The sequence below is a fragment of the Monodelphis domestica genome, chromosome 5 (genome assembly GCF_027887165.1).
Source record: "Monodelphis domestica isolate mMonDom1 chromosome 5, mMonDom1.pri, whole genome shotgun sequence".
NCBI classification, from domain to species: domain Eukaryota; kingdom Metazoa; phylum Chordata; class Mammalia; order Didelphimorphia; family Didelphidae; genus Monodelphis; species Monodelphis domestica.
Window position 1 is genome coordinate 179,997,091 of NC_077231.1, and position 24,172 is coordinate 180,021,262.

Consider the following 24,172-nt stretch of genomic DNA (forward strand, 5'->3'; position numbering starts at 1 on the left):
ACCTCATACATGTTAAGATATAATTTAGCTGCTTAGTATCCATTCTCATAGCACTATTGGATACAAGGAAGGGTGAGTAAGAAGAAAGAATTGACAATGACTCCTAGGTTATTTATCTATATTCCTGGAAGAATGGTGGCATATTCAAGAAGAGGGAAGTCAGAAGGAGAAAATGGATGAAAGTTTCTTGAGGTCAAGGACTTTGATTTGCTGATAGTGCTAAACACCAAGTGTAATGCACTCTGCATAACTAGACCCAAAATAGATATTTTTATGGGAGAGAGGAGGGAAGGAGGAAAGAAGAAAATATGTCATTTATTTAGTATTTATTCAGATCTAGATTCTGTCTAAATCAAATGAATAAAAGAATCATTTTGATTCTCATCTAACAATCAACCTAAATAAATATTTTTTTGTCATTTTGATGAAAATGATTGAAACTTCTCTGCATGTAGGGATTACCTTAGGGTCAGAAAACTTCTCTATTTCTCTTTCCTGTACTCCAGCTGACAGTGCTGTGTCCACCCCTTTCTCCCCTTTTCCGTTAAAGAAAATTATTTTTCTTTAATTTTGAGATACCTGATGTGAAATACTATGAACCTGTGCCAAATGTAATCCTTGCCTGTGGTTAATATTCCTTCAGGTTTGTTTTCCTTCCTCCCTCTTTTCTACTTTTGCATTCCCACACTTTGTGGTTATATAATGACTAGATACTAAGCAGCCTCATTAGACCTAAGCATGGATGAGGTCCAAGAGATGGAGAATTAGGGAAAAAAAGATGTATAATATGAAAACCTCCTCCTAACAGGGTTTCCTTTGTCTCTGGGGAGTCAATGTAAGACAGTCCGATTTCACAAAGTGCTGTGTAATTGCTAAATAATAATTTTTTAAAAGCTGAGTTTAAATTTTTGAATGGCTGAAATAAATCTTTCATCTATATAGAAGTAATTAGGATTGTAATGTTTTATGTCTGTTCAATTCCCTTGTTTTTTTTTCCCTGTGTTTCCAAATAGAAATGGAAACAAATCCTATGAAGCCTGGCAGGGAGTTCCCAAAGGGCAAGGGGCTGATTCTTTTGAAAGCTCTGAACCTTCCTAGAAGCTTGTGGTTGTCCGCAGTTCAAAAGATTCATTGCTCAGTGATTTAACTCTAATATTGGTGCACACCGATGTGATTGCCTCTTGGATTTGATGGTGCCAGTGAACTCTCAGTAAATCAGTTTGCTTTCATGAGCTATTTTAATTAATCAGTTGAGTAAGGCAATATGTCACCACACAAATAAGAAACAATTCATCCTTATACCATTCTCTCCCAACAATAAGATGACCCTCATTAAGATTAAAGATCTCTGGAAGATACATCAGTGGATTGTAAAGGTTGGGAATGTAGAAGAAAAAAAAGAGAGAAAAAAGATGACAGAAAGAATAAGAGAGGGAGAGAAGAGGTGGAAGGACAGGATCTTGTGACTTGATTTTATGTATTATGAGAAGATATTGTGTCTCAAATAAGAGTCTGGACTTCTTGAATTTGTTATTCAATTATATTGAGTTTCCTTTGTCCTATGTGCCAGTGATCATGCCTACATACCCTAGGAAAGTGCCCTTGAGATGCTTCCAAACAATGGCCCATACCCAACTTTCCTTACAAGTGCATTATGACAAAATAAGACAAAGAGCTAAAAAAAAGGTCTCCTTTGCTTCATTACAATCTACTTTGTTCATATCTATTTGTATAGGTATCATATGTCACTGTATTAGATTATAAATTCCTTGAGCATGGGTACCATGTCAATTCTTATCTTTGCATCTATAGTACCTTGCATGCATAAATGCATATTGAATTACTGAATAAAGTCATACTGCCATTTAATTCAGTTAGAATCTAGTCAGCCAAAGCCCTAGAACTAATGTCCATATGGACAAGTAGTTTCTGTCTTATTTTCATACTCATAGACTATACACCCTTAACCGGGATAAGTTATCTCACTAATGCTTGCTGTTGTTCCCATGGGGTCCAGCATGAGAAAAAAATGAAGTAACTAGATATAAATATGAAAGAATATGATACCTATATTTTGGTTTCCACTAGTGATACAGCTATTACTCCTCCTAAAACTTTGGGATGACAGAATAGGCAAGGAGTCCAAACCATACCAGCATCCATGTATTTCTGGCCATTATCTTTTTTTTTTTAAACCCTTACCTTCCTTCTTGGAGTCAATACTGTGTATTAACTCCAAGGCAGAAGAGTGGTAAGGGCTAGACAATGGGGGTCAAGTGACTTGCCCAGGGTCACACAGCTGGGAAGTATCTGAGGCCAGATTTGAACCTAGGACCTCCCGTCTCTAGGACTGGCTCTCAATCCACTGAGCTACCCAGCTGCCCCCTTCTGGGCATTATCTTTTAGAATCAACATGTTGTAGAAAGCAGACTCTGAAAACTAGCATTCAGATCACTGCTTTCCCCTGCTTCCTTAGATAAATTATTTTCCCTCGAAAATTTCACTTTCTTCACCTATAAGAAGAGGGGTTTGGGCAAGATGTGTATTTGTTCCAAGACAAAAGAGCAGTAAAGATTAGGCATTGGGGGTTAAGTGACTTGCCCACAGTCATACAGCTAGGAAGTGACTGAGACCAAATTCAAACCTAGGACCTCTCATCTTAGACCTGACTCTTAATCCACTGAGCCACCTAGCTGCATCCCATTTTATTTGTTTTTAACCATCACCAATAAAAAAATATGTCTCCCTCCAATCTCATCACTTCTAATTGAAAAAGGAAAAAGAAATACCCCATTACAAATATTTAAAGTCAAACAAAACAATCTACCACATTGGACATTTACAAATATATATAAATTCTGCCTCCTGAGGCCATCACGTCTTTGTCATAGTAAGCATGTTTCATCATTAAGAATCTGAAATTATGGTTCACAACTGGATAAATGAGTGTTCTTAAATTATATAGAATTGTTCATCTTTGTAATGTCTTTATTATCATATAAATTATTATGGTATGTTCATATACCATAGTTTGTTCATCCATTCTTCAACTAATGGACAACCCTTAGTTTCCATTTCTTTGTCATCACAAAAAAGAGTTGTTATAAATATTTTCATATATATGAGTTCCTTCCTCATACTTTGATCTATTTAGGGTATAGCTTGCTAGTGGCATTTCTGGGTTGGAGTTTAGTTTAGTGATATGGGGCAGAGTCCCAAATTGCTTTCCAGAATGACTATTCTGTAGTAGACAGGCTGTACCAACAGTGCACTAATTTATCTGTTTTTTTCAAACAGCTCTTTCTACTTTTGCAATTACCTTTTGTTTCCTGTTAAGTCCAATGGGTGTGAAGTAGAACCTTAATTTGCTTTAATTTTTCATTTCTCTAGTTATTAGAATAATTAGGCTTTTCATGGGGCTATTAATAATTTGGGTATCTTCCCCTGGAAACTACCTTTCTATTTCCCTAAATTACTTATCATTTGTAGAATGGTTCTTATTTTTATCAATGCCCTTTATATTTATGCAAGTACTATAAGTGACATCTCTGATTAATTCTAGCAATGGCACTAAGTAAAAATGTCCCTCTCTGTTTCTCCTTGACATTTGTACATTTGCTAATGTTATAGTAAGGGTTTAGGTAAGGTTTTAGAGAAGGGTAACAGAAGATAACACAAATAAATATATAACAGGAATATATTTAATTAAATAAGGATAAAGGGAATTAGAAGGGGATTAGGGGAGTCCTACTACTAATAACCCACCCAGGTAATAAATATAAATAACCTTAACTTAACTAAACTAACTACAAATTACTAGGGGTAAATCCAACAGGGACCAGAATCTCACAAACAGAGTCCTTGACAGGTAGGTAACAGGAATCCAGCTGTTGGGTCCTCAGATGTCCCAGAGAATAGAGAGAAGACTCCTTCAAACACTGTCCACCAGAAATGTATGGGAAATCTTCCTCTCAGCCCTGTTGTTTATTTCAGAGCCAGTCAGTCCAAGATGATCTTGTCTAGGAGGAATCCAGGTACACACACCCTTTAGATTTCACTATCAGGTCCAGACTCTCCCTGGAAACTGCTCCTTTCCAACAGTTTAGAACTCTGACCCTGCCAGCTCATGAGAGATTCTAAGTCTTAAGACCTGCCAATCAATTGCAACCTCTACCTTCCCTTGCTACACTAAGCACATCAAAGAGTAGGATGAACTTACTATATCATTTTTAACTAAAGCTATTACATATTCATAATTTCAATAAATATTTCCTATAATTAATTTGCCCCTCAAGCTTATGGTTTTTTCTCTATCCCAACTTGTATTTTCATATACTTAAAAAAAATTACATGAAACCTAGATTCAGATTTTGTCTGCCACTCACTGTGACCTGGATGACTTTGGCAGGGCAAGTCTCTTAATCTCTCTAGACTTTACTTTTCCTCAAGTATAAAATAAAGGTGTTGAACTATAGAACCTTAGAAAGCCACTTCAACTTGAAAACTGTGATTGTATGACCTCCCTCCAAAAAATCTCGAACAATAGGATTCTTCAGATGCATTGTCTCAATCCAGGGCAACCCAAAGAAATGCTTTTTATCATATACTAGTACAAATAATACTATGTCTCTATGTAGCAATACATTGCCTAATTTTTGGGACCAAATTGGACAGGTAATTATTGTCTAAAACAATAGCCCGCTTACATATATACTACTTATTGCTAGATCTGAATGAATGAATATATTTTTTTTTATTTTTAACAAGAAAAAATATCTATAAGAACTGAAAGAATACATAAAACTCCAGAAGAATAAAATAAAGGTAGGAGAAATGCTTATCACTCTTTTCAGTAAAGAACACTGGACCTAGAATCAATAGAGTTGAGTTTTTTTCCAATTTTCCCACTATTTACACAGTTTTGGGCAATGCACTTAATTTGTCTTGGCTACAGTTTTCTTATCTTTAAAATAAAGTGATTGGGTGACATGTATCATTTTCCTTCTGCAATAATAAGAACTCATAATTATAGTAGAGCTAATTAGATATGTCTAACAGTTTAAAAGCCCCTTCATCCAGAACTCTGTAAGGTGGATAGTAGAAATATTATTATCCCCAGTTTAAATATGAGGAAATTAAGTCTCAGAGAATTTAAGTGACTTGCCTAATGAATTGTAAATTTATAACTGGAAAGGATCTTAGGGATCATTTAGTCCAGCTTCCTCATTTTACATATGAGGAAAGTGAAGCCTGGAGATGAGTTGATTTATCCAAGTTCTCCCAGATAATAACTTATAGCTAGAGCCCCCTCAGAGATCTTCTGACTTTAGCTATGGTGCTGTCTCAGCTACACTATAGCCAAAACATACAAAATATAGAATCAGAAACACAGAACCAAAGAACAATAAAATTAGTATCAAGAAGACTAAGTAATCTCTACCACTCTACCCCATTGGAGTTTGTAGAAAAAAAATTCCAACTTCAAAAGAGTAGGTTTTTGTTTTGTTTTATTTTGATTTTAGTTATGTTTTTGAATATTGTCTCTGTTTGGGACTAGAAGAAGAAAATGACAGATCTCTATCTTGAGGTGGATGGCATAATGTTAATAGATGAAAGAGAGAAATACAATTCTATTTTTCTTATTGTGGGGAGTGTTTTTCAGACAGAAAAGGGGAGAAAAAATGAGGAAATTGCTGCTGATCATTGATGGCAGTCATGAAGTCAATGCTACTAGGAGATCCGGGGGCTGGTAGATCCCTTGAGCTGCAGTGGACTTTAATGATTAGATGTCTCATTAAGTTAGGTAGCAATATGATGAGTCCTCAGGAGGGTTTGGGGTACAACACTAAGCTGCCTAAGGAGGATTGAACTGACCCAAGTGGGAAACAGAGAGACTAAATATTAGCAATGGAATCAAGCCCCAAATTGACTCTGTTCTTCCAATGTAGTGTAACAGTTAAAATTTGTTTCTCTGCTAAAGGTATTATATTTTTAGAAGTTTATTAAAGATTAAGAAATAAAGAAAATACACAATAAGATAACACATGCCTAGGAGGGCTGAAAGGCCCATTCTATTTCATTTACTACATCCCGAGAGAAGCGTGTGCTTGGTAGCGGAAGCAGGAAGAGAGACCTCAGTAGGCTTTACAGTCAGTTTAAATAGAACTTTTGATCTTGCCCAGGTGGGGATCTCAGTGAGATTAGAGGGCATCTTGGGAACTAGAGCAAGGACTTCTGGGATTGAAGTTTGGGGTTCAAACCTCCATTTTTACATTAAGAAATAGGAGACCTAGTATCAAGAAAAAGGGGAAAAAAGGAATTGGAGCTAAAAGGAAGGGATAAAATGGTAAAAGAGTATCTAGCAACCCTAAAGGAGTTAAAACATCCTGATCCAAACAAATTACAACTCTAAATTCTTCAAAAAATTTCACATATTTTCCCTAAATTTTCATAAAAGGAAGGGAAGAAGGTAGAACCCATCAGCTATGAAGAAGTAATCCTTCTGTTCATTGCCCTAGATTACAAAATAGATTAAATAATTGACTTCAGAATCATTTAGGGAAGTAATGACTACTATGAGCAGCCTAGTTTCATGAAGTAAATGAAGCCCAATCAACAAGTATTTATTCATTCATTCATTCATTCATTCATTCATTCATTTAGTTGTTTATTTATTTATTTTTGAAAACCCCTTACCTTCCTTCTGTCTTAGAATCGGTAATATGTATTCATTCCAAGGCAGATGAGTGGTAGTGGTAGTGGAATTGGAGTTGTGTTTTGCGTATGGTCATACAGTGAGGAAATATCTGAGGTCAGAGTTAAACTCAAGACCTCTTATCTTCAGGCTTGGCACTCTATCCACTGACCCACCTAGAATCCCTCTCAACAAGCATTTATTAAGTACTTACTATGTGCAAAGCACTATACACTAAATAGTGGAAATACAAAGATGAACCATATAATAATCCATGCCTTCAATAAATACCTTCAGGTAGGGGGATATGTTTACAAAGACATATTTTATTACCTTTAGGATAAACTAAAAACTCTTCTGGTTGGATTTAAAGCAAGCCCTTTAAAATCTGCCTCTGATCTACCTTTCTATGCTTATCTAATTTTGCTTCCTTTTATTCATTCCATAATCTATCAACAATGGTCTTACTGGTCATCATACATAACGTCTATCTCTGCCTTTAGAAGGCACTAGCTCCTCACTGCTGACTGCCAGAACTCATGAACTTCCTTGAAAGCCTCCCCCCCCCCTTAGTTGCTTAGTCACCTCCCCTCCAAATTACCTTGTATTTACATTGAATATGTTTATTTTTTATATACTTACATGTGTACTTGTTGTCTCCCCTAGTAGAATGTAACGTTCCATGAGGATAGTGACTGTTTCATTTTCCTTTGTGTTCCTAGTGCCAAGCACTATGCCTGATAATTGTAGGTACTTAATAAAGTTTACTGATTGATTAATGGTCAGTATAAAATCACTTGAGGAGGAAAAGAGCACACCAATAAGTAGGAAACTTGGGAAGGTTCCTTTTGGATATGGGGCATTGGAAGTTTTAAATTCTAAAAGTCAGAAGTGATGATGAATTATGTTGCAAACACTGGGGACATGCACAAAGGCACATATTTGGGAAATGGAATGCTGAGTTTGGGGAACAGAAAGTAGGCCAATTTGATTGGAATGTCATAACTATGAAGGAGAGTCATGCAAAATTAGTCTGGAAAGTTAGGATGGAGTTGAGTTATAAAGAACTTTTAAACAGAGGAGTGTGAATTTTATCCTAGAGGCAACAGGGATATACTGAAGCTTCTTGAGCAGGGGATTGATATGACCTTATTAATGGTTTGGAAAGGTTGTTTTGGGTGTCATTTGGAGGACTTATTGGAAAAGGGTCAGGTTGGAAATAGAGAATCCAAATAGGAGGCTATTGAAGTAGTGCAAGGAAGAGGTTATGAGAACTTTAGCTCTATAGTATAATGGTTGATTGTTCAAGTGAAGAGAAGGGAATGAACCCATGATATTTTGGATGGAGAATTGACAAGACTTGTTAACTGATTAGATATAGGGAAGTGGGGAGAGAGAAGAGATGAAGATGACTCTGAATTTGAAAATTAGGATAACTTCAAGGGTTGAATGCCCTCAAGATGAATAGGGAAATTTGGCAAAGAAGCAGATGTAGGAGAAGGGCAAGGAGAAACAATGAGTTTCATTTTGGACTTACTGAATTTCAGATAGCTATAGAGGTGTACACTAGGTCATTGGCCTTGGGAACTAAAATTAACCTCAGGTGACACACTAAAGATAGATATAGAGATTTTTGGATTGATCTCCATAGAGATGAGAATTGAACCTGTGAAAACTGACATGATCACTAAGTAATTACAAAGAGAGAAAAATTTCTCATTCAAAATTTTTAGGAACATCATAGTGGGGCTGAAACTACATCTAGCAAAAGTAAACTTAGAAGAGGCTGGCAAGCAGGTAACTAAAAGAGAGAAATGTTATGTGAAAACAATAAAGGAGAGAGTACACTGAGGAGGGGAGAGGATAGAGAAAATTGGCCAGATTTAATCATTAACAGATCATTGGTACTTCCAAACCAAGTTAACTTTTTTGTTCTTTTTAGCAGGGTTTCTAGATTAATAGATCAGAGCAATGTCATAAACATAATATCCATGGATCTCAGCAAGATACTTGACATATTCTTTCATGATGTCCCTGTGGACAAGATGGATAAATGTCTATTATATGACAATATATTTAGGTGGATTAATAATTGGCTGAAAAACCACACCAAGAGTGTTGAATAATGGATTAGTGTCAGCCTGAAGGAGTATTTCTAGCGGAATGCTTATAGGGATCTGTCCCTGGCATTATTCTTTTCATTTTTTATCATGACTTGGATAAAGACATGTTTATCAAGGTTGAATATAACAAGAAGCTGGGAGGAATAGCTAATATGTTGGATGATATAATTATGGTCCAGAAAGAACACAGAGGCTCACACAATAAGCCCAATAAAATAAGATAAAATATAATGAGTATTAATTTAAAGCTTGGCAATCACATTTTTAAAAGTTCCAGCATTACAAAATGAAAGAACCTTTGCTGAAACATAGTATTTGTGTGGGGAAAAAATTGATGTTTTAGGTTATTGCTAGCTCAACAGCAATTAATTGACAAACATTTATTAATTGTCAGTTGTACACCAGATATTGCTAGATGCTAGAATTGGTCAAATAATATGACATCACAAAAATCTAACATGACCAAAAGCTGTTAAGATAAAGTCATTGTCCAAAAGATCAAACCACATCTTTGTTAGCATGCTAATTCCTTGGAATCATTTTTTTTTCACTTTAAAAATGTTTTATTGATGCTTTAAACAAACAAAAGCCACCAGTTCCTCTTCTCAGTATTTCTCACCAAACCAACTCTTATAACAATGAAAAATAGGCAAAGGAAACTGATTCTTGACATCATATTTTGAGAGTGATAGTGACAAGTCAGAGTTTATGCAAAGTAGGCATACTGAATTTTTTGTGTACGTGCATTTGTGTGTCATAGAAGAAGGGGATGAAGGAAATGGACATTCTTTATGAAGATGAAAAGATTCACAGAATCAGATTTTCATAGTTAAAGGGGACTCCCAGTGGCCATCTAATGCAATCCTTACCTTCAACAGAATCCCCAAGACATCATATCCAAGTGATCATTCACCCTTGGCTGGAAAAGCTCCATTATTGGTATTGGAAAGTCTATTGCCTCAGGAGGCAGCCCAGTTCTCTTTGGGGTTATCTATAAGTGTTGGGAAAGATCCTGACATCAAATTTGTCTCTTTGCAACTCCCCCCCCCATTCTTCCTCATTTTGCCCTCTGAGCCAAAACAGAACATGTTTACTCTGTTGTCTGAGTATTAGCCTTCTAATATTTCACTACAACTCAAACCCCTCAAGTGTCCTTTCCAGTATTCTCATCTACTTTGCCAATTTTCACATTACATGCATTGTAAACCTTTCACTGTTCTGGTTGCCCTCCAAAATCTTTCAGGCTTGTCAATGTTCTTCCTACACTCTGGAACCAGAAATGAACACAATATTCCAGTTTTGGTCTGGCCCCTGCAGTAAACAGGGACCATTCCTGAAAGCTGTGCCTTTCAGTGCAACTTAGGAGCCCACTAATTTTGTTTCTATCATACCATTCTTTCACATTAAACTTACAACCCACTAAAATTCATCGTTTTTTCTTGGAGAGGCCACTTTCTAAAGATGCCTCTCTTATACCTGTAAAGTCTTTTTTAAACCTAATATCTGATAGTTATCCTTATTAAATTTCATTTTATTAAATTTGGCTCAACGTTTTAAGGTTTCTCTTTGACGGGATACTGTCCTGTCACCCATTATGCTAATTTTTCCTCCGGACTTTGTATTACCTTAAAATTTGATGAGTATGATACTAATGATTTTATCCAAATCACTAAAAAGATGTTTATCAGCCTAGGACTTAGCAAAGAAGTACCCAGCATTCTGCTGGAGATCTCATTACAAGAAGATATTGGACCATTAGAGATTTCTTTCTGATCTAGCCCTTTAACCAATTCTAACTCCATGTAGGTATACTGTGATCTATATTTCTCCATCTTTCTCACAAGAAGAGTATCAAATATTTTATTTAACTAATTCTTTGTTAAAAATCTAGGCAGATTATACTTAGATTATACTTATACTACTTTCTCAACTGACCAGTTTATTAACTTTTCCCTAAAAATGAAAGAAGGAAGGAAGAAAGGAAGCTAGGCTGGTTTGTCAAGGAATAGAATATAGAGAATATAGGCCAGTTGGACTGAAATATCATCTATGAAATAGAGTCATGCAAATTTAGCCTTTTTTTTTAGAGGTTGGGCTCTTTTTTTAAAAAAGAGTTTGAATTTTATCTTGGAGGCAATAGGATAATGCTTAAAGTTTCTTACGCAGGAAATTGAAATGGCCTGACTTATGATTCAAAATGATTATTTTGGCAGCTATTTGGAAGATTGTGTGTTTTTGCTAACATCATGTTTAATCTTTGGTAGCCCTACTTTCTTTTATAAATGATCCCTATCCATCTGTTTCATAATATATTCTAGAATTGCATCAAAAATTGAAGTCAAGTTCACTGGCCTATAGTTTACAGAAATCATCTTGCCTTTTTAAAAAGAAAATCAGGATTTTGCTATTTTATAGTCTTGAGATACCTTTTTTAGATTTAGCAAAGGTGTCTGTCATCTGAATGGCCATTACATGGAAGAGATAATAAATATTCTGTGCTGCTTCAAATGAAGAGCTACCTTAGAAAATTCCTTCTGAGAAACAATGTTCCTCTGTAACTTTAATCCAATTTAAATAGTCTAGAATAAAATAAGAAGTAAGTTCTCTGTTACTGGAATTTTCAGTGATAGGTTAGAAAGGATTTATGTAAATTGGATGACCTCTAATGGCCTCTGGCATTTTATGATTCTGTGTTCAGTTGGAACAACCTTAAGAAATGAAAAGGTGTGTTGTATATTGCTATTCTTATTCTTTGTAGAAAGACTTTAGCTTAATTTAGAAGTACATTAGTGGCAGTTTTAATAATGTTGGTTATTCTCAGTGCAGATTGAAACTATACCACATAATAATAATAACATATGCTACCACAAAAATCTCTGAGAAAATAGTTATCTATAGTCAGGTTACACTCCAGATTGTTACAGATGCTCCTAAGACAAAAAAATATTTTGATGAAATGTTGTCAGATTTTGAATTGAAAATAAAAGCTAGGTTTCAGCAGATTTTTAGGTTAAATAAAGAGTTACAAAGCCAAATATAGATATGGTGTTCATCACATAATTTGATTAGCACAGTTCAAAACCTTAACCTTTCTGTTCTCATTTCATATTAAACCCTTTCATGTGCTCTCTGATCCAGTAAAACTGACATATGGCTGTTACCTTTAATTGACATTCTATCTCCTGCCTTTGTGTCTGTGAAAAAGTGAACCCCATATGTGAAATGCTCTCTCTTCCCTTCTCATCTCTACTTCATGACATCCCTAGCTTCCTCCAAAGTAAACCTTAGATACCTCCTACTTTCCCCACCCCACCTTCTTAGCAGCACACTCTTCCTCATGAATTTTACTTTATTTTGTATATAATTTGTATTCATTTATTTGTATACATGTAGCATACTCTACCTTGCAGTTAGACTATAAACCTTTGGAGGATAAGAGCTGTTCCATAGTAATCCTTTTATCACCATCATCCAGCAAAGTATTTTACCTATCATAGACCAGTGGACCTCAAATTTATGTGCTCAGACCATAGTATCATTCTCTGCTGTAAGGAATTAAGGGATATTATGGGAGTTTGGAAATTCCTGGAAATCATTTATACATATATATATATGCATATATAAAATATACATACATACCTATATATAATTGCAAGTGTAAGTTACACACAATTCATAGGAGACTTAGGTGTTTTTATGTGTTTTTAAGTAGAACAGATTTAGAGGTTAATAGTTCAGCATTATAATAAGAAATTAATTAATGATTAATAAATACATAATAAATTTAATGAAATTAGGTCTTTAAAAAAATTGTACCTTTATGGAATCTAAAGCAGTAAAAAGATCATCTCAGAGGTCATCTAGTTCAACTCTTTATATTTTCAGATGAAGAAATAAGAAATCCAGGAAGCTTGTACCCAAGGTCAAACAAGTTATTAGACATCAGGCATGTTTTGAACCAAAGTTCTCTGATTGTAGAGCCAGTACTACTTCCAGTTTGGAGATAATTGTTGAATTTTATTGAAATGATCATGATAGAAAAACAAATCCACTTGACCTTGGTAATAATAATAACATTATTATTGTTATAATTGTTATTAAAAAACCTACCTTGATAGGGTAGGTTAAAAGAAGGGTTCAAAATATCTATCTATATATATATAAAATAAAAGATTTATTTAACTAAAGGGAGAAAGAAAGGGAAGGGAATCAGGGATTAACTTACTTCTAACCCACACCAGATATTAAAATCCTAAACTTTCTATAATTATGCTAAGCTAATTAATTAAAGTTAAGGAAAGATTGGTAGAGGCAAGGACAAAAGGCCCAAAGAAATCTCACAACACAGGAGTCCTTTCTTTGATCCAAACAGCAATCCCAGTAAGATGGCACCAGCAACAGCAGAAATCCACTTCACTGTACCAGTAACAGCAGAAACACAGAATGTCAAGGCAGCCAAAGAGAGAGGCAACCAATGGCTCACTGGGTCCACCCCAGAAAAACCAGACAGCTACCCTCCTGGTTTATCCTGACAACTAGAAGAAAAGCAGGCTCTCCCTCCTCCAGAGTCCACCAACTGCTCAAAACTCCTCTGTGTTCAGTTCCTCACCTCCTGAGAGCTTTGGAGTGTTGGCCCTGTCATTGTCCTATAGGATCTCTTTGCTTCTTGATTTTTGCAAAGCTAATCCTTTACAAAAACCTAGACATGTAATATTGGTTATTGACATTCTCAAAATTCAGTAGCAAAGGAGAAATTTTTCGAGTCCATCTCTGTAATGTATAATTCCTGTACCTAAGCCTCGGCTTGTTATATCTTTTGTGCATTGTTGTTATTTTGCAGGATGATTTGGGTGTTGGAGGAGTAGAGTAAAATGCAGCAAAAGAAGTGAAAAAGAATTACTCCCTGCTTGTAAAAGTATAGAATTGAGAGGTAGCATAGTTAGAGAACAAACAAAAGGACCAGAAGCAGAAAAGCAAAATTCTAGACCTAGTTTGCCTAAGGAATATCATTTAATATCTCTGTATTTCATTTCCCACATCCACAAAATGGAGACAAAACTTCTGCTAATAAGCTTTCAGTTATTGTATACATATGCAAAATAAGACCTCCCAACTTTATACTTTTCACATAACTATTAAGAACATCCATTTTACCGTATTACCACTTTTACTTTTGCTCCAATGGAAATGTGTTTGAATTACTGAGTTCATAATAATTAAGGAGCAATTTGGAATTGCAGATAGTGTTGGCCTTGAGATCAGGAAAACCTAGCTTTAGTTCCTGCATATTCTCCATATGCTGGAGTGGCAATGGGCAAGTCATCTAACATCCTAGTGATACTATGGACTCTGAAAGATCGAATGTTGCAAAGAGTTGCAATCTGCTCAGTAAATGTTTTTTCTTCGCAGTGAATTCCCTACACTGATGAAATCATACATCTGAACCCCTACACTAAAGGCACTATATTATAAGAACCACTCTCTAACAATAGCAAACTTTATTTAATACCTTTTTTCCAAGAAACTCAAAGGAAATTGTTTTTAACCCACCAACATGCCAAATGGTAGATCAGATACTACTTAGTTCATCCCTACAATCTTTCAATTCAATAGCTATTTATAGGTTCACTTTAAAATTGTGAAATTATAACTTGTATCTCAATGATTAGAATCATTTTGTCAAAGAATGTAAAAAGTCTAATGAGGTTTTAGGTGGGAAAAACCACTATATTTGCCAAAATATTGAGAAAATGACTTTTTATAGAAAAGAAATAGCAAATCAGAGCAAATACAAATCCTATAGGATGCTCTTTTCACTGTAATACTTTAAGTATAAAATGAACACTGTTGTTGTTTTTCCATTTTCTAGGAAATGTGGAAAATACTTAATAAGTTTCAGAGAAAATCATATCATTTTACTGCTATACAATTAGCAATTTTTCTGTGTCCCAGGAAACAATGACATGATGATGATATTTACTTTTTTGTAGAGTGTATTAAGAAAGTTGTGAGAAAAAGGCAATACAATTTTCATGATTCATGTGTAAAAATATCTACTACCAAAGAATAGAAGTCCTGTAAATTATGAATGTGATGAATTCTTGAAATACATGCACCTGAAACTGAATAAAACCATATTTAGACTCAATTCAAAGGTTGTTTGTTGGGTCTATATATTGATTCAAGGAGTCATAAATCTAGAGCTGGGTGAACCTCAAAAGTCATCTATTCCAATCCCATCATTTTTTAGATAGGGAAATTAAAGCCCATGAAGGTTAATCAGTTTGCCCAAGGTTACACATAAGTCCCCTGACTCAAAAGCCAGTACTATTTTTTCCACTCTTCCACCATATGTCTTGGGAATCTGTTGTTTGTTCTCAATGTGAGAAGAGGACCAATGACATCGCTGGTGATGTCATGATTTATATGTGAGACAATATGGAAGGAAAAGATAAGAATGCAAAAATGGAGAGTTGAGCAACATCAAATATTAGTGAGCATGGTATGGATGAAGAGATAGAAAAAGAAACACAAAGAGTGGTCTGATAAGTAGGGGGAGAATTAGTCGTCACAATATTACCAAGACCTAGAGACAAGAGCAGTGTTAAATACTACAGAGAATTTGAGAAGGAAGAAAACAGAAAAATCTATTAGATCTGGCAATTAAGAGATTCTTGGTAGTTTTGAAGGAGGTATTTTATGTTGTGATGAAATTGTAAGGGGGAAAACACTCCTTTCTCAAGAACTTAAACCATTTAGGAGAAGAAAAATATAGAATGATATTCAACATGAATGACTGAATCAAATGATAGTTTTTAAATTTGAGTAAGGCATGATTGTACTTTTAGGCATCCAGGAAAGGGACCAGCAGATAAATAGAAAATGAATAGTAGAAGGTAAGGATTATTAGGATGAGTTTTGCTGAAGAAAAGAAGAGGAGATGGAATCAAAAGTACATGCAGAGGGATTTTCCTAGGCAAGGTGAATGGCCACCTCTTCATATGTGGCAGGGTTGAAGGAGAAGATAGTATAAGAAAATATAGGAGTGATGTGAGATAATAAAAATTACATAATTTTTCATACCACCACCATTCCTCCAAGCTTCCTTTCAGTCATACGTCCTCAGGTCCTTCAACCTATTCTCCTAAAGTATGATAGGAGATACGTTATTTTTCACTCTCCTGATCCCCTTCTTCTGTACTTTCTCCAAATGACCAAAGTCCTTCCATGAGAGTGTTGTTCAGGTCTGAATACTATACTCAACAAACTTATAAGTTGCCAGTAAAAATGTCAATAGTAGGAATTATGGCTGCAAAGGGGAACCTAGAACAATTTCCCCAAAGATCAAAGCAGTATAATTTACTAATTATATCATACTTTAACCAAAAATCACATCCTGGTAATAGGTGACAAATCAGGAGAAGCCAATTAGGCTTTGTTGTCAAGGCTTTTATGAAGTCATTATGTAAATCCCAAACAAGTTCCAGACATCTGCAGTAAGACCACCAGAACACCAAATGGTGCTGATAATTTTGAGAAGATAGATATATTAACTTTAAAAATTTGCCAACAACTTCGAGATGATCTGGATATATTAATAAATTAACCCCAAAATAGCACAGATAAGAGTTAGTCTATTCCCCTTCTAAAAGAAATGAGACCTCAAACTCCTGCCCTCTGAGCACTCCTCCATCTCCACCTGGTTCCATGATGCCTAGTACTCATAGCTCTTATTCATGCTTTTGATTGATTCTCTGCTTCTCCCAGTCTCTATTCTCTTCATGCTACCTGCTGTCCTTTTATCCTTCTATGACTTGACTCCATGCCATCTGTTTGGTTCCTTTCTCCACTTATTTCTGTACTTTCTGAACTATTTTCTCTAAACTTTCTTTGCCTTATGAAAGTGTGATTGCTCTCTCATTTCCTGCTACCATTATAATAATTCCTAGCAAGTACCCAAAGAACTGGCATGACTATCTCATTTCATAATTTCATAAATTATATTTCATAAACCTATTCACCATCTTCTGTTATCTTTCCAATTTGCAAGTTAGGAGGTAACAATATTGATTTGTAAACATGAAATATTTGGTAAATGGTAAGATAAGTAAAAGAATAATCATATTTAACTTCCAAAATTAAAATCTATCCACCATTCTCTTTTCTTTTTATCTCTGCTGCCTGGAAAAACTGCTTCTTTGCTACTTCTGTTAGGCAACTGAAACAGTAGTGAACTCTTATATATCTAATCTCATTGGGATACTGAATAAATGTTACTTTTTTAGAGTAGAAGTATTTTTTTAATATGAGACTAAACACTTTATAAATATTATCTCATTTTATCCTTATAAATCCTGGTAAATAGGTCTATTATCATCTCCACTTTACATTTGAGGAAATTGAGGCAAATAGTATTTAAGTGACATGTCCAAAGTCACACTGCTATTAAATATCTAACTTCAAATTTGAACTCATATCAACCTAACTCTAAGACCAAAAGTTTCTCCCTTCTACTATCCGGCTGCCTTTAGGCCAGGAAAAGGCATGTATTGCTGAACCACAGAGCATGTGGGGGAGATAAAATTATACTAAGTGCTGGGCATACAAATAAAAGCAAAAAGAAAGAAAATTTGTTCTATCAAAAAGCTTATATTCTTTTTTTCTTGTTTACATATGGTTTATTTTTTTATTTAAGCTTCACTCATACATAAATGAGGAAACTGAGTCTAAGACAAAGAAGACTTTCTTTTTACCCGCAAAGGACACATAGTGGCACTCAAGCCTAGATTTTAGGTCTTTTGGCTCTCATTCAGTACTCTGCATAGTAGGCTATTATATTATGTCATCCAGAAAAAATCTTTCCTGTGCCAGGAAAAGATAGTTCGATGTTGATGTTGATGTTGATGTTGATGTTGATGATGTCATTGATAATGTTGTTGTGATGATGATGTTGCTGTTGAAATTGTTTTTGATATTGATGATGTTGATGATGTAATGGTGTTGATGTGGTTGATGGTGTTGTTTATCATGTTCATGATACTGCTGACACTGATGCTGCTGCTGACATTGATGATGCTGTTGACATTGATGATGATGCTGACGTTGATGCTGCTGCTGCTGTTGATGTTGTTGATATTGATGTTGTTCTTGATTATGATGTTGATGATGTTGTTGTTAATGATAATGGTGATGAGCCTAATAAGAGAGATGCTACACCCCAAAGAGTGGGATATAGAATAATAATGGGCAGCTTAGTGGCACACAGAATAGACTGTTGGATGTGAAGTCAGGAATACATGAGTTCAAACATTTAATAATTGTGTGTCCCTGAGCGGGTCATTTGGCCCTTTTTGCCTCAGTTTCCTCCCTTCTAGGATGAGCTAGAGGGGGAAATGGAAAACCATTTCATTATCTTTGCCGGGAGGAACCCAGGTGGGGTCGTGGAGAGTTGGACATGACTGGAAAGTGACTGAACAAACAAAACAAATTCAAATCTTGCCTCTGAAATTTATTAACTGTGTGAATTTGTGTGAGAAACTTGAGCTTGAGATTTCTCAAGTGGAAGATGAGGGGGTTGTACCAAATGGTCTCTGAGGTCTCTTCCAGACCTATGATCTTTAGATTATTCTTTTTGATCCATTGTTTTCTTGGAGTATAAAAAAGAGACACCAGTTGCTCATATCTGCTCTCTTCCCATTTGCCTGATTTTGACCCATGGCTGTACTTTGACCACCCCACTATAGTCAATTTGCCTGGCTGTTTGCCTGACTTTTGACCTATTACTATGGTTTGACCTCCATCTTCTTTATATCATAAGGACTGACTTCTGGCCTAATGTTGGACACATTAATCTTTTCAAGTATGAGCTTTTTGAGTGCAAACTGTTCCCTTAACTGACTCCCAGCTTTTATTACTTCTAGCTTGCAGCTTTGCCACTAATCATTATCCCACCACTCATGGCCCCAGCATGATTTGTCATCTCTAAAAAACTATGTGCTATTTTTATTGTGGTTAGATCTTTTCAGTTATGTCCACCTCTCCATGGCCCCATTTGGGGTCTTCTTGGCAGAAACGCTGGAGTGGTTTGCCATTCCTTCTCTATCTCGTTTTATAGATGAGGAAACTGGGGCAAACAGGGTTAAGTGACTTGCCTGAGATCATACAAAAGTGTCTGGGGCTGGATTCTAATTCATGAAGATGAGTCTTAGTGATTCCAAGTCCACTGCTCTACCCACTGTGCCACCTACCTGCACCAAACAGGTGGGCTGTCCAGGAATTGAATGCAGATACAAGAATGGGAATCTTGAATAATACTATTATACCAGCCTATAAAACTATAAGCAGGCAATTCAGAGCATTTGATGCCAAGTGATGGCAAAGCAATGTGAACAGTGCCGCAGAGAACCCCAAACGAGGATACTACTTACTAAAGGTCTTTAGCCTCTAGGAAAAGGTTCATAGTAGTATTAAAAGATTCATTTTACTTATCCCTGATAACCAAAAACTCAAAGCCAAATCAGCAATAATTAAAATACTTAAAGTTTGTTATTTTAAAAGGTAGTTAATTTACATCTCATTATCTTGTTCCTTTACATCTTTGTCCACAACTTTCCTAACATAAATATTTCTTATTCAGGAGATAGTAGAATAGGGCTAGTACTTCCCAAGGCCAGTGGCTTCTCATGTTGTTCTTAGGGCTCCATGATCAGGGCAGGTACTCCTTCCATTAATATGACAAAAGATCCAAGTGATGGCATCATGGAATATCTTCCATGTCCTTCTCTATCAACTCCACTGAGAAAAGCTTTGTCCATGTATCTAATATCATATAGCAAAACCTTCATTTTAACACACCCCAATAAAATAATCTTTTTAATAAAAACAAAAAAAACAAAAAAAAACAAAAAAATGATAATGGTGATGTTTTAATTTGGAGTTGGAGGTTTTCTTTCCATTTGAAACTTTCTGATCCTTCTCACTGTAATAATTAAAATTTTCTTGGAGACTGTCTCCAAACCTCTTTCACCCTTCCATTGTATTGATCTTCAACCAACCTCCCCCCGCCATGCACTTCTTTATGAAATATAAAATTACCCCATCTTATTTCTTTCCCATTTCTTTTTGTATTATCCTCTTTTTTACCCCTAGATTTTATATAAATATTTGTATTTGACATTTCATCCTATATAGTTTGTCACTGTTCCCTCTAAGTGTACTTCTACCTCCCCTGATAATAACAATTCTTAAGAGTTACCAATATCATCTTTTCTTATAGGAATACAAATCACTTGAACTTATTGGATCCTTTAAATTTTTTTTTTTGTTTTGTTTTCCCATTTCTTAATTACCTTTTGGTGATTCTCTTGAGTTCTGTATTTGAGCATCAAAATTTCTATTTAAGTAAGGTCTTTCTTTATGAATGCTTGGAAATCCTATATTTTATTAAATGACCATACTTTCTCCTGCAAGAATATAGTCAATTTTTCTGTGTAGTTGATTCTTGGTTGTAGACCCAATGCCCTTACTTTCCAGAATATCATATCCCAAGCCTTCCAGTCCTTCAGTGTAGATGCAACCAGGTCCTGTGTTATCCTAACTGTAGTTCCATGATATCTGAATGATTTCTTCTTAACAAATTGTAGTATCTTTTCCTTGGACTGGTAGTTCTTGAATTTGGCTATAACATTCCTAGGCATTGTCAATTGGGGATTAAGTGTAGGAGATGACCTGTGGATTCTTTCAATCTCCACTTTTCCGTCTTTTCAAGAATGTCAGGGCAGTTTTATTGGATAATTTTTTTAAATATATATATATATATATGTATATATATATATATTTAATTTTATTATATTTTATTTGATAATTTCCAAGCATTATTCATTAAAGACATAGATCATTTTCTTTTCCTCCCCCGCACCCCCCATAGCTGATGCATAAATCCACTGGGCATTACATGTTTTCTTGATTTGAACCCATTGCTATGTTGATAATATTTGCATTAGAGTGTTCGTTTAGAGTCTCTCCTCTTTCATGTCCCCTCAACCTCTGTATTCAGGCAGTTGCTTTTTCTCGGTGTTTCCACTCCCATAGTTTATCCTTTGCTTATGAATAGTGTTTTTTTCTCCTAGATCCCTGCAAATTTTTCAGGGACATTACACTGCCACTAATGGAGAAGTCCATTATGTTCGATTATACCACAGTGTATTAGTCTCTGTGTACAATGTTCTCCTGGTTCTGCTCCTCTCGCTCTGCATCACTTCCTGGAGGTTGTTCCAGTCTCCATGGAACTCCTCCACTTTATTATTATTTTTAGCACAATAGTATTCCATCACCAACATATACCACAATTTGGTCAGCCATTCCCCAATTGATGGGCATCCCCTTGTTTTCCAGTTTTTGGCCACCACAAAGAGCGCAGCTATGAATATTTTTGTACAAGTCTTTTTGTCCATTATCTCTTTGGGATACAGACCCAGCAGTGCTATGGCTGGATCAAAGGGTAGATATTCTTTTGTTGCCCTTTGGGCATAGTATTGGATAATTTCTTATAGAATGATGTCCAGGTTTTTTCTTTTGTCATGATTTTCTGGTAGTCCAAGAATTCTTAAATTGTCTCTTCTGGATCTATTTTTCATGTCTGTAGTTTTATCAGTGAGGTATTTCATAGTTTCATCAATTTTTGTTCATTGTCTTGATTTTGTTTTATAGATTCTTGCTGCTTTGTGAAGTCATTTGCTTCTAGTTGTTAGATTCTAATTTTTAAAGACTGAATTTCATCCCTGGCTTTTTGGCCATCCTCCTTCTGGTCTGTTTTTCTTTGTAGGTCATCTTTCACTTTCTTTGCCTCATTCTCAAGCTGGTTAATTCTGACTTTCAAGTTACTATTTTCTTGTTTTAGTTCATGTGCCTCTATTTCTAGATGACTTATTTTGCTTTTTAAGTTCTTTTCTCAATTGTCTTCAGCCTCTCTTAATGGTTTTCTGAATTGTATTTTGAGTTCTTCCAAAACCTAAGTCCAATTTGCTGGAGTTTCTGCATTTTTGCTTGGTATTCCTTGGTCCTCCTATGTTATATTTGCTCTTTTTTCTTTACCTGGGTAGAAGCTGTCAATTATAATTTTCTTTTCCTTCTTCTGTTGTTTACTCATAGTTTTCCTTCTTTCCTCCATCTCATTGGCTGTAATCTTGCTCCTCTGTTTATTGGCTTGACCTGTGATTTTGGGTCATTTTGTCCTGAAGAAACTTCTCTTCTCTACTGATTGACTAGATTAGGCTGATGGAGTATTAATGATCCCTGAGGTCAGATCTTCCCCAGTCAGTAGCAAAAGCTGAAGATGTAGGTGAAGGTGTGGAGGCTGAAGGGAACTGTGCTTCCCACCCAGTTATGAAGGTATTCTGTCATGTTGCAGCCTTTGCCCTGGGATCTGAGTCAGCAGGATTCTTACAGAGGTTCTCAGCACAGTTGGTGGAGGAAGGGCTTTGGGGATTGAACTTCTCTGTCCCCTGAAGGCTTCTTATCTACCCTATTGATAGACTTGATTAAGCTGGTACAGAGCAGATCTGCATAAATGGATGTGCCCTGAGTCCAAAACCTCAAGAAGCAGAGGCCCAAGATGGAGAGTAGTGGCTATGACTAGGCTGCCCTCCCTTCCATGCCGCTCTTCTAGTTGCCTCCCTGCTGGTTATGGTTAGAGCCCTGAGCCTGGCACAGCTTTGGAAGCAAGGTACTCCCTCAGTGCTGGAGTCCTCACCCCAAGATTCCAGTGATCACTTGAGATATGGCACAGTAAGTGGGAGAGGAGTCCTGGGACTTTCTTTTTTGCTTTTAATTAAACCTTATATTATTTTATTAATTATATTATATATTATATATTATATTATATATTATATAATATATAATATAATAATATTATATTATATTAATTAAACTATTTTTAATTATTTTTATTTTTATTTATATTTATTATATTTTTATATTTATATATATATTTATATATTATATATATTATATATATATATTATATTTATATTTAATTTAATTATTAATTAAATTAATTATATTATATTATATTAATTAAACCAATAATTCAGCCTTCTCTGCATACCTTTCAAGTTGAATCAAGCAGGAGGGTCGCCCAGCTCTATCCTGTTGTTAGATTCAGTTTTCTGTCCCCTCGAAGTACTTTTTTTTATTGGTATGGAAGGATATTCGCAGAGTTCTGGACTTTTGCTGCTTCTATGTAACCATTTTCTAGAAGTACTCTTTATATGACAAGCTGAACTCCTAAGTAAAAGAATTTTCAAGCCTCCAGATACACTCTGGGGCACGTAAGAGTTTCTCATTCTTAAACTGAAGAGAGAAAGTCATACAGTCTTCCTCTAACCAGATGTTCATTTATTTTTCTTTTTTTTTCCCATTTGAATCAGTTTATTTAGTCAATTTAGAACATTATTCCTTGGTTATAATCACATTATTTCCCCCCTTCCCCTCCACCCACTCTTCCCGCAGCCAACACACAATTTCATTGGGTATTACATGTGTCCTTGAACAGAACCCATTTCCATGTTGTTGTTTACACTAGGATGTTCATTTAGAGTCTACATTCCCAACAATATGCCTTCAACTCATGTATTCAAGCAGTTGTTTTTCTTTGGTATTTTTACTCCCACAGTGATTCCTCTGGATGTGAATAGTGGTTTTTCTCGTAGGTTCCTCCGAGTTGTTCAGGGTCATTGCATTGCCACTAATGGAAAAGTCCATTACATTCGATTGTACCATAATGTATCAGTTTCTGTGTACAATGGTTTCCTGGTTCTGCTCCTCTCACTCTGCATCAATTATTGGAGGTTGTTCTAGTTCCCATGGAATACCTCCACTTTATTATTCCTTTGAGCACAATAGTATTTCATCACCAACATATGCCACAATTTATTCAGCCATTCTCCAATCGAAGGGCATCCCCTCATTTTCCAATTTTTTGCCACCACAAAGAGCACAGCTATGAATATTTTTGCACATGTATTTTTCCTTATTATCTTTTGGGGGTACAAACCCAGCAATGCCATGGCTGGATCAAAGGGAAGACAGTCTTTTATCGCCCTTTGAGCATAGTTCCAAATTGACCTCCAGAATGGTTGGATCAATTCACAAATTCACAACTCCACCAGCAATGCATTAATGTCCCAACTTTGCCACATCCCATCCAACATTCATTACTTTCCTTTTCTGTCATGTTAGCCAATCTGCTAGGTGTGAGCTGATACCTCAGAGTTGTTTTGATTTGCATTTCTCTGATTATAAGAGATTTAGAACACTTTTTCATTTGCTTATTAATAGTTTTGACTTCTCTAACTGA